Consider the following 12,239-nt stretch of genomic DNA (forward strand, 5'->3'; position numbering starts at 1 on the left):
TAACCATGGCTTTTTTCCCCCTATATTTTAGTTGTAAGGAAAACTACATATAGTATTAGTATTGTCTCACTATAAACAGACAAATAAACAATATAGATCAATGTTTTATCATATTCAATACTGCAGGGGTTTTTTGTTTGACAGTCAAATTTCACTTGTTTTGCCCAAAGTGGCATGAATACATGAGGAGTTTCCATTTTCTTGACAAACTTCATTAGGAATTATGTTTCAATACAGTACTGTATGCAACATACTACATACGTATAAATATTTACCTTGAGGATTGAAGAACCCAGAACCTTGTTTTGGCTAGGCAAGTGGTCTACCATTAAACTACTTTTGGATTGGTTTGCATTTGTTTTATTTTGATACCATCTGATGAAGTTGCCCAGGTTGGTCACTAACACATTCTATATCCTAGACTGGCCTTGAAATTTGCACACCTCCCACTTTAACCTTTCTAGGTAGCTGGAATTCCATGCCTGAATTGTCAGGCCTGACTGTTACATCTTTGCCTACAAACATCATTTACTTGTACTTTTGGGAAGCTTACAAATGAATGACAGGGACAAGATACATGTATTTATATTTGAGATTATTATAGAGTTTCAGATATACAAGAACAGATGTATGGTCTCCCTTAGAGAAAAATACATCAAAGGGATGTTTAAGATGAATATGGATTATTTAGGTGGATAAAAAAGAGTGCAGGAAACAGCTTGTGCAATTCCCCTAGGCAGGAAACTGAGTTATACATGCAGAGATCAGCTTTTTCATATCACTGATTTAGAGAGTCTTCTCATGCCTGCCCCATTTTCAGGCACCAGAGAACTCAGGGTTAAAACTTTAGATAATACTAAGTATCTATCAGTTTGGTGGATATCAGAAACAATTACGGGGATTCTGTTCAAGTAACATCAATCTACATCTTATTTAACAGTCATGAGGGTAGACAAGTTAGAAGCTAAATCGGCCATAGTATAACTTAAAAAAGGTGCACTTAGGGCTATAGAATAAAATAGAATTATGAACATAAATTAAACACACCATACAGTATTTAGTATTATTTTTTAAAAAAAGTTATAAAGTGTTGTTATTAAACCAGATTCTCAAGTTTTCATTTAGGTTTGCTCTCGCTTAGTAGTTTTGACTTTTGGAAGAGCTGTGGATATTCAACAATGTATGTGAGAGATAAAAAAGCTGAAGAGTTATATAGATGGTTTTATTTGTGTGAAGTACTGTTTGAATTGAAATGGCTACTAGAAAAGTATAGGAAAATCCATTTAATTGACTTTATACAAAGTGGAAGTTAATATTATGACCCATGAGGGATAAAAAGTAGCAACTTGAGAGAAAAAATTAAGAATAGTCATTAGGGGCTGGGGAGACAGCTCAGCAGTTAAGAGCACTGGCTGCTCTCACAGAGGACCTGGGTTTGGTTCCCAGCACCCACAACACAGGTCACAGTTTACTGTAATTCCAGTTCTAGGAGACCTACTATACCCATTTGGCTCTGAAGGTACCAGGCACACATGTGATTTACATGCCTACAGCAGGCAAACATCCATATACATAAAACAAATAAATCTTAAAAATAGAAATTTATAGAAAATGACATTTAAGGATAGAATAAAAGAGATCAAGAGAAAACACGGGAAAATCACAAGAGTAAAATCAACATAGAAATGAGTTTCCATATATTATAATATTATAGCATTTTTATTTAACTTAAAAGCACAATGATGGATGACTAAGAGAGCAGAAACTTACATCTACATTTTAGAAAATGGCTAAGTCTCAGAGGATATAATTTTCTTTTTCATAATGCAATTTTTGTTGTGTAATTAAAAGAAAAACTGTCTCCTATTCCATACCTTATTCTAAATGTGGTATTATATTGACAGATAAATTCACGTTCAATAAAGAAGCTTATTAACCTGTCTAGGAAGATTTAATTTGCTTGCATGGAATAATTAAATTACATCAAAGTCAAGCGTCCATCCTAGAGGCTAGTGGTGGGCTGCTCTCTACACATAGTAAATGCACCTTGCTGTTGTGAGAGGCACATTCTATTCAAGGCACTCAGCCTGCCATCCATCACTGTGCTCCATAAAATGAAGGTGAGCCACTCCACTATGGGAATAACTGTATAATACCTCCTTAAAGCCCCAAGTCAGAGTTGAACTATAGCAGTCTCCACACCCTGTTGTCAGTCTTGAACTCTATAAATCAGAACCATTTCATTGCAGACAGATTTAAGCTATAATTCATACTACCTTCAAAATTTGAGGGCTGAAAAAAATCAAGTGTATCCAATATTTTTTCCAGTACTGAATTGGGTGTGATTTTCTGGTTCCCTTGTGAAGGCATTTTGCATTTTCTATGATTGCTTATTTTGCCTGCGTATGTATTTTATAATTTCTTCCAAAGTCTGGCAGAGAAACATTCAGTGTTTGGAGAAGACTTTCTTTTAAGCTATATATAAATTCATAACAAAATAATTGTATTTTATTATACTAGATAACTTATACTAATATGGTAAATAGTTTATAACTACATTCGGTTATTGTGGAAACACTACACCATCTATTGCAATTAACATACAAATAGATGCTAATAAGGGTGCCATGAAATATATGACTCACACAGTATAACTGTGATGCCACACTTAACAACCTGGGTAAGGCCAATAACATGGCTCAGTGAGTAACCCCACCTACAGCCAAGCCTGATGACCTGAGTTAGATCCTTGGAACCCACATGGTGGAATACAATCATTTAAGTCAAATGTATCTTTGGATCTCTTGCAAAGTCCAGAAGTAGTATCTTTTTGCTTTTCCCAAAATGCGTATGAGATGGTCATGATCTCTGTTATAGATAGGAGCATATAAATGTAGGTTATAGCCTGGTGTTTGTGCTGTCTCTGAGCTTAAGTTATAGAGCAGAGGTCTTAGGAGAAGCTGGCACATTTAGAGACAGCTGCTATTAGAGCTGAGGGGAGAATGGAAGTACACAATGGGAGTCTTCTTAAAGGAAAGGGAGCAAGGGTTTCTTAAGAAAATTTGAAGCTGTGCAATACAATGTGGTGATGCTTAAAAGGTCTACAGTATGTGAGGTGCTTGTTTGCTCTTGAAGCTGAGAGAAACCACCTTAGACATTACTATCATTGTTGTTACAGTCCTTAAGACATATAAAATAATGAAATAAATGTATTTTTCACGGTTTAGGTGATTATGCTATCCTCATCCGCATGCAAAATTCTTCAGCATTTATATATATATATATTTTTTTCAGGATAAATTTAGTGATTTATTTCAGCAATGCTGTTGTTAGCATTAGACTGTCAAAAATCTAACCTCCTTAAATTACTGGCTGAACTGGAAGGTCTTGTGTACAAGTGTACAAAAAGCAATTAATTTGTACCTCATTACTACATTGGTAAAATTCTATCCATTCCACTGAAATGACTAAATCTCTCACTGGAGTTATTTAAAGAAATCCATCTAAACCTCTGTCACCTTTGGAAATTGTGTGTGTGTGTGTGTGTGTGTGTGTGTGTGTGTGTGTGTGTGTGCGCGCGCACACACATAAGTACAGTGCATGTGCAAGTGTATACATGCTTGAGGCGGTCAGAGGTTGGTATTAGGTTTCTCTTTCAGCCTCTCCCCATCTTGAATGATACAGTCTCTGATGAATTTGGAGCTCATCCATTGGTCTAGGCCAACTGACCTGTGAACTTCAAACTTCACCTAGCTCAGCCTCCCCAGCACTAGGGTTACAGGTGCACATAGTCAATCCCTGCATTTCACACAGGCTCCAGGGGCATAAACTCATATCCTTAAGCCCTCACAGCAAGAATTGACTGACTTAGCCATCCTTTCAGTTTCTCGAAATATTTTCATAAATATTTCATGAATTGAACATCAAAATGTCATATTTTTTGACTCACAAGTTAAGTGTATGTTTTATATACAAGATCATAATATCCAACATTGCATAATGTCAATGTAAGCCCCCATTAAAGCAAGGTATTTGGAGTCTACTTCAAATTTCTGAAGATGTTGTAATACTAGAGACTCCTCTAAAATAAAAACAGTACTTAAAGAAGGTTTAAAATAATACTAAAATGAATGAATATCTGTGTCAAAAAGCTTTGCTTATAAAAGTAACTAAGTGCTTTTTTCTCTGTCTGTTCTATACTGTCTTACAGTACTATAGACACATACCTTTTTAATTTAAATAACATATCTTTCATTTATTTAAATACCGACCACAGTTTCCCCTCTCTCCTCTCCTCCAAGCCCCCCATACACATCCATGCTTCCCATCTAACTCCTTCCCCTTCCACTCCTCCTCTGTCTCTATTCTGAAAGAGACAGGTCTCCCATGGGTTTGAGCAAAGGATGCAATATAGCTTTTTAAACTTAACCCAGTTAAAAAAATTTAAATGTAATTTCTTAATTGTAGCAGCCACCTTTAAAGTGCTTAATAGGCTTGTTTGACCCATGATCATTTAATTAACACATAATAACATATTGTTATATTGAAAAGAGAGAGAATTGGTGGTTCTTGTCCAGCTACTTGTGTATGAAATAATACAAATGACATTTATTTTCTTCTCCATTCTCTCATTCATTCCAATAGAAAAAAATGACCAAGACCTCCATGCCAACTGGACACTGGACTTTGCATTTAATGGATGGAGGGAAATAAGTTAACACATATATAGTATTGTAGAATATACCTGCACTTAAAAATCTAAAATAGTTAAGGGATATTGACTAACATAGAAAACACATTAGACAGACCATGTGATGAAATATGAAAAGCTTAACATGAGTAGAGAGCTAAGTTAAAAGAAGGGGAATCCTCTGAGGAAAAAATCTAGAAAATGACCCTTTCATGGGGATGGAGAAAGACAAATTAATGAAAGATATTCCACATTTGATTCAAAACAAAGTCCCTGGCAAGCTGCATCAGGGACCAGATTATGTCCATGCTCTGCATCTAGAGTTGGTCATGATTTGGGATTGTTAAGTTGAAATGTGATAGACAGAAATGGGAAGTTCTGAGTATGGTGGGTGTGACCTCATGTGATACATATATGCTAAGAAATATCAATTTGATGCTTGTGAAGATGTTAGAAAACGACAGATGCAGGAATGGAGGCAAGAAACTTCACAGCTTCCTAGGCAATTATGTAGATGAGAAAAGATGGTCATTTAGGTCGAAATGGCAACCATGAAAGAGAAAGGTTAGAAAGATCCATCTTTCTTGTGCTGCTTTGTCTCTTTGTCTTATGTACAGGGTTCATGCACTAACACAATGCCCCGAGATTTATGTTAGAGTGAACTGTAAATTTTGCTGAGCCTTGAAATCCCAGGCCCTTTGAGAGTTGTGGAACTACCACCACCACCACCACCACCACCACCACCACCACCACCACCACCACCACCACCACCACCCCAACACTGCTCATTCATTTCAACAATTGAAAGAAAACTGAAGAGGGCTTTTCATGCCTTTTCTCATCAAAATATTTTCTAGTCCCATAGATAAAAGGTCCCCTCACATGCTTTGGCTAGTGACTGTTTTTCTTTTGTCAATTAGAACATGATGCTTCCCAGTACTCTTGTTTTCAAAGATACACTCAACTAGATTTATCAGTTTCCTCCAACCCTCTCTCTCTCTCTCTCTCAGTGTGTGTGTGTGTGTGTGTGTGTGTGTGTGTGTGTGTGTGTGTGTGTGTGTATGTGTGTGTGTGATGAAAATTTATGCTAAATGTTGAGGGATATAGATAAATCAAAGAAATCATGGAGTTAGGTAGAGCAGTCAGAAAAGTTGCTTGAGGAAGAAAAAGTGATGGATAGAATAAAAGAACCAGAAGATGGGGATGAGTGCTATTACACACTCAGATCTACACTAGTGGTGGTGACCCGCACAAAATCAAGCCAGTTAACAATCCAGCAAGGATAGGAGAAGGGGTACCCAGGCCACATCCCTGCCTGAGGAGTGCTTGGCACCTGATAGATGCTGGAGGATAGAGAGTTATTTTTCTTTTGGGTAGGACAATATCCTAGTGTCTAGCTCCAGCCAGGCATATCTGGGTAGCACAAACTGGACTCAGTGGTTCATGAATGCACACACATACACAAACATGAAACATATATAATACCAAGTTGGACAAGAGATGTGTTGTGTCCCAGGGAGAACTGAGGGGGGTAACTGGGATGCATATGATTAAGATGCATTGTATCATGTATGACATTTTCAAAGAATTAATTAAAAAAATCTTATTTAAGAAAAAGAAAGAGGTGCTGGAGAAATGGGTCAGTACTTAAGAGCACTGGTTGCTCTTCCACAACACTGGCATTTGCTTCCCAGCATCCAAAATGGCAGCTCACAACTATCTGTTAACTTCAGTTCTAGGGGATCCAATGAACACTATGGGACTCTCTTGGCACCAGGTATACATATGGTACACACATGCACATGCATGCAAAACACCCCTACTCATAAAATAATAAAATAAAATACACTTTTAAACAGGGAAATGGGGCTTTGGGTGACAAGTCACCTCAGTTTTGCTTGACTGTCATGGGATTAGCATTGAAGTTTCTGAATTCCAGAAAACAGTACACACCTACAGGATTCCAGAGAGCTTCTTACTCTCTGCCTATCAAAAAAAAAAAAAAAAAAAAAAAAAAACCAGCATGGAAATCTAAGAATCAAGGTTGAAATAACAGATTTTGTTTCCAGTGTTTGTAAATTAATTCTATAAATCAATCATCTTTATTCAGGCAACTTGCTGGAAAATGGGCAGTATATTTAAAAAACATTTTAATAAATTACTGCACAGTTGATGTTGAAACACATAAATATTTCCAATGGTATTAATTATCACAGAAATACTAATTAAGTCCCTAATAAGATGATACTATGCAATGTTAATATTACTTTATAATATTGGTCATAATAAATTTTGGTGCCAATAAAAAATTGAATGAAGGAATCAAATTAATGCCAGGAGTATAAAATGATGTGACTGCTTCTCTGTTCCTATAAAATTAAAACTTGTCTGTGGCAAAGCAATTTTTCTCAAGAGATGTAACAGTGAAAAAGAATCATCTGCACAGAAGAACCAAAACCCCTAAATTGATATGAACAAAAGCCAAACACTCAATAAAAATTCCCTTTAACTGGCAAATGAACAAAGCCAAGGCATGTTTATATGAGAAATAGCCTCAGTGAAATGTGGAGTTAAATTAAATACTGATATGCCATATCAGGAACAAATTATAAAACCTTACAATCCAAATAAAGAGTCCAGATACAGGATGTGAATGAAACAATGTCCCTTGTGTCAATTTCAATTAAAGCCTCCACTGTAATGAAAATCTGCAAGGGTGGTTTCCAGTTTTAGAAGAAATGACAAGAAGACATTGTGACATTGTTTATCTCATGTTACAAGTATATAAACACATGAATTATTAAAAAGATTATGCACCCAAGTCTTGCACAGTCACCCCTCTATTAACTTCACCTAGTGATTTGGTATAATGTTACCCACGGAAAACATATAACTGACCTTTCTACCATTTAAGATGGATTTAGAAATGACTAACTGGTCATCATGTGTCCAAAACTCGCATGATAACTAGAGTAGACTGGTGTGATGTTACAACCAGACATTATTGGAGGATAAAGTCTTCTCATCTCAGATAAACTGTATCACAGCAAGTTCAGGAAAGGACTTAGAAACGGCAGCGCTCTTTAACTCTAGCAACTGAGCATCAGGGGTCTTGCACAGTGCTGGTGTGCTGGCTTCTGGTTGCTGATTTGCGCTAGTTTATTGGAGGAAAAACCCCCTGCAACTTCACATCTTGAGGTCCACGAGCCCCTAGCTTCCTTTTTCCCCTTCGCCATTGCTTATGTGTACAATGTTGACATAAATCTTTGCATGAACACTGTGTAACTACCGAAGAGCTGCTCGAGGGAGGCAAATAGATCAATTATTTCAACGTATTCTCCAAACAGAAGACTTGGTGAAAAAAAAATTCAAAACAAATTTGACAAATTGTAGCCACTTTTCTGTGTTATAAACTTAAGCTTCAGTCTTCACACATATGACAAATAAGCTCAATTTGTTCATTTTAACTAAGACTATGTAACCATGGAAACTGTAATGCTTTAATAATGGGACAAACTCTCTCAGTAGCTTCTTAAATTATTTAAGTAGGCTCGGTAAAAGTAGAGAACCTGTGTTTACCATCAATAATATTTTCCTGTCTATCAGTATGTATGTTTGGCTGTACATATTTTAATTTTAGTGACATTTCAATGTGTTTCACAGCTGGGTCTAGCAGGGAGGTTGAATTTTGGCATTTCCTGTTTTTAAATGCAAATGTGTATTTGTCTAAAGATAATTACATGGTATTATGTCCATTTTAGCTAATCAGATTACAGCCTCCCAACCTCAGTCTATATATAGCAAATGAAATAACTGCTTAGAAAGCTATTCATAACCATTTCTGTTCAAACTAATCAATGCTAAGACAGCACCCTGGTGAAGGCAGGAGTGGTCCATTATACTCAGGTCTTATTGCTTTCTGGTATTTTGCCTTGAATTCGAAAAAGCTGTGCATACTAAATGAAGAATAACCTGCTAATAATCCAGATTTTCATTGCCCATGACTTGAAAGTACTGCTCTCTTTACCAAAATATATAAAAAAAAATGGAAGGAATACTTCTCCAGTACAGAATACATGGTAGTAACAGCAAAAGAAGAGGCCAGTGTCATCAAATTAATAATAGGACAGTAAATAGAATAACAGAATACTTAATATAAAAGGAAATGAGAACAACAACGTATTCTCATAGCTATAGACAAGTCCATGAAGAGAATAACAAAGCCAGGTTAGGAAATGTACACATATATACCACCCCCCTACACACATATGTACCTGCACACTCAGACATACACACCTGCACAAACATGCATACACAGATACAAACATATTTACATGCATATGCACACATTCACATACATACATATATAAATATAAACAAATGCATACATACACATACACACAGATTCCAGCACATGCATGCATATACATGCACACACTTGCACACACACACACACATAAAATAGACAGTTTGGTAAAAGAAAATGTAACTACACTAAATTTGACGTGTAATATTTGGCTGGAGAAATGGATCAATGGGTAAAGGAAGGATGACCTGATTGAATCCCCTGGAACCCACACGGTGGAAGGATGGAACCATGCCGTGCAAGCATATGACATGCATGCATCCATGCACACACACACACACACACACACACACACACACACACACACACACACACAAATAAATGTAACACTATTTAATTCCAAGACTTCTGAAGAACTGTTCAGAATGTTCACATTCCTGCTTTTATTTTATATTAAGTAGCTGATTTTTCTTAAATTATAATATTCACTAATATACTTTTAAAAGATTTTTTAAGTAATTGGATCAGCAATTCCATTATTAGAGTCTATAGTATAACTTTAAATTTAGATTAGCTGGTAAATACCGGTATATTTTTCCAGGCAGTCCTTACTTTGACAAGCACCCTAAAGCTCTAGATTAGATAATCTGGCTTGATTATCAGGATTTTCCTATAAGGAACAGGATTTGTTTTTTGTGCATGTCTCTATGGGTTCTCACATGTGTTATGTGTGCACATATGCCTGTGTAGCACATGTATGGAGGCCCAAGGCTGACATTAAGTCAAATGCCACCTTGAAAAATATGATTTTATATTCACAACTAGTACTCTAGGTCCCATTTCTTCCCTGCCAGCTTCTTCAGTTCCCGTGTTGAGATTTTACATGCCTGGGTATTGATATATGGCCCTCACGTACGGACTCAAGGTCCTTTTCATTGCACTCCATGAGCAACCAGCCTCTTTCCAAATCTTTCAGTACTCAAGTAACTTTATTCAAATGTTATGCTTTTAATTTCAATGAGAACAGTCACTTTAAAGATTTGAAACAATCCAGTGATGAATATGACAACTGGAAATGTTTTCTTCCTATAGCACTGGGAACAATTTCAAATGTATCTTTCCAGATACTTATGGTCAATAACCATTTGCAGGAACCTACATTAAAATAAAAGACTAGCTTTGATCCTTTACATTGGAGAAGAATCCAATTATAGACATCCTAATATTTCTCATTTTAATGTACAGAATTGCATGAATACATGTAAATTAATGTGTTCAAGTGTACATAGGCATATGTATTTTCTAGGCTTCTCTCTTTTAATCAAGAAGATTTGCAATTATATTTGAATCTGTATTTGTTCACATGTAAGCAGTTTTATAAACATAAGTCCTAGAAGTGTGTTATTTAAAAAATGCCTGAATCTCCAATAAATACCCTCAAGCAAGGTAGTGTTTTGACTTTACCTTCATTCATCAGATTATTGTATCCATTGTGTTACATGGATAATTCAAATAAGCAACATAGTTTAAAAACAAAACTACATCATTTCCAGCACTTAATTATAATGTATTATAATTTCAGGAATGCTTATTGTTTGTACCCTCCCTTTCTTGTGGCTTCTGCCATCTCACTTCACAAATACATAATTTGCAAACTTACAGGATGCATTTTGAAAATATTTTACTTAAGGTTTTTATTTTATGTTTTAAATTATGTGAGTATGTATATGCTTGCTTGGGTTTACACTCCTACATACAGTATCATCAGAGCCCAGAAGAGGGTACCAGATTCCCCAGAGATGGAGAAAACCCAGCCAAAGTGGTTATCAGAACCAAACTCAGGTCCTCTGCAAGAGCAATACATGCTCTTAACTGTTGATCCATCTCTTTAGTACTGATATTTTATTTAAAATGTTTATAGCTGTTTGAACAAATATTAATTTGTTATTAATATTGTTGTTAATTAAATATACTAATTTAATAATATTAGATCAGAATCTCTAAAAAATACATGAAGATTCTCTTGACTAAAATACCATTTCAAACTCCCCAGAAAACATTTAAAAGTTTAATTTAGTTTTTTAAAACATTCCTTATATTAAAACAATTCAAACTTTAAAGAAAACTAGAGCTGGTTTTTATGCTCATTGCAAATGCTATATGGACTTGTGTTTCAGTTTTCAAACACTCTTTCCTCCTCACACCATTGTAAATTTGGAATAAGTAAATTCTTAGCCTTAGTTCTGTACCCATTTCTATTTACCACACATCAATGATGAGCTCCCTCGAATATCATAAAAGATGAGTCATTGTGGGGGTTAAAGGCATGACTGTGGAGCTATACTTTACTGGGTCTTACTGAACAAGTTAGCTAATCTGTCAAGTGCTCAGCTATGACAGAAATACACACACACACACACACACACACACACACACACACACACACACTGAAGAGAATCCAGTATCTTGTAAAACGTGTAGATGTATATACAGCAACACCGTGGAGGCTTTTAGAAAACCACAACACATGATACATTTATTTTCTGTGTATGATGACAGATCACAGTACGTATTTAAATTCTGGATAAAACATGGCAGGGAGCTCACACAATGCTCCAATAAACACATTATTCAGATAATTCTAAATATTGTCAGCATATGCCATTTTCTATTGAGTTTGAATCTTTTCATTTTGAATGCAACAGTTCTAGGAAGCTGAACAGAGCAGGCCTTAAAGCTAGAACACGCTATTGAAGAATATAGAGTCACAATAATACCCCTAATTGTAGACTAGGTTTGTGTTGCACACTCTGTGCTTTACAAGCCTCTTCCCATTTGACTTGCAGAAATGTCTTATGAGAGGGATTAATGACCCCCATTTTATAGGGGAAACCCTGTGCAACACAGGGATTAATTATCATTGCAGCTAAATTATAAAAAAAAAAAATGAGACTTGAGTATAGGGTTGATTCCAGAATCCTCTCAGTCTACATATTATAGATATAATCTATTTTAAAAATGAAATCATGGTTCCCTGAATAAGATATCAGATTATAATCAACTTCAATGAAATATAGTCCATACACCATTAGTAACTTTGAGCAATAGTGAATTAAGAGGATGTGGTTAAAAATATTTCTAGTCTAGAAATTTGAATGTGTATTTGAAAGCTTTCAGTAAATAATTTAAACTCCCTGAACAAAATGGTTTGCAACTTAAATATTACTGGCAACTTCTGTCAGT

General features: G+C 35.6%; 1 protein-coding gene across 10 annotated transcripts in view; it reads right to left on the reverse strand.

Moving 5' to 3' along the window:
• Positions 1-12,239, reverse strand: part of Pcdh15 (protocadherin related 15) — a 1,435,070-nt gene that overhangs the window by 1,199,932 nt on the left and 222,899 nt on the right. The window lies entirely within an intron of this gene.

This window comes from Peromyscus californicus, unplaced genomic scaffold (assembly GCF_007827085.1).
Source record: "Peromyscus californicus insignis strain IS unplaced genomic scaffold, ASM782708v3 Scaffold_19__1_contigs__length_69161282, whole genome shotgun sequence".
NCBI classification, from domain to species: domain Eukaryota; kingdom Metazoa; phylum Chordata; class Mammalia; order Rodentia; family Cricetidae; genus Peromyscus; species Peromyscus californicus.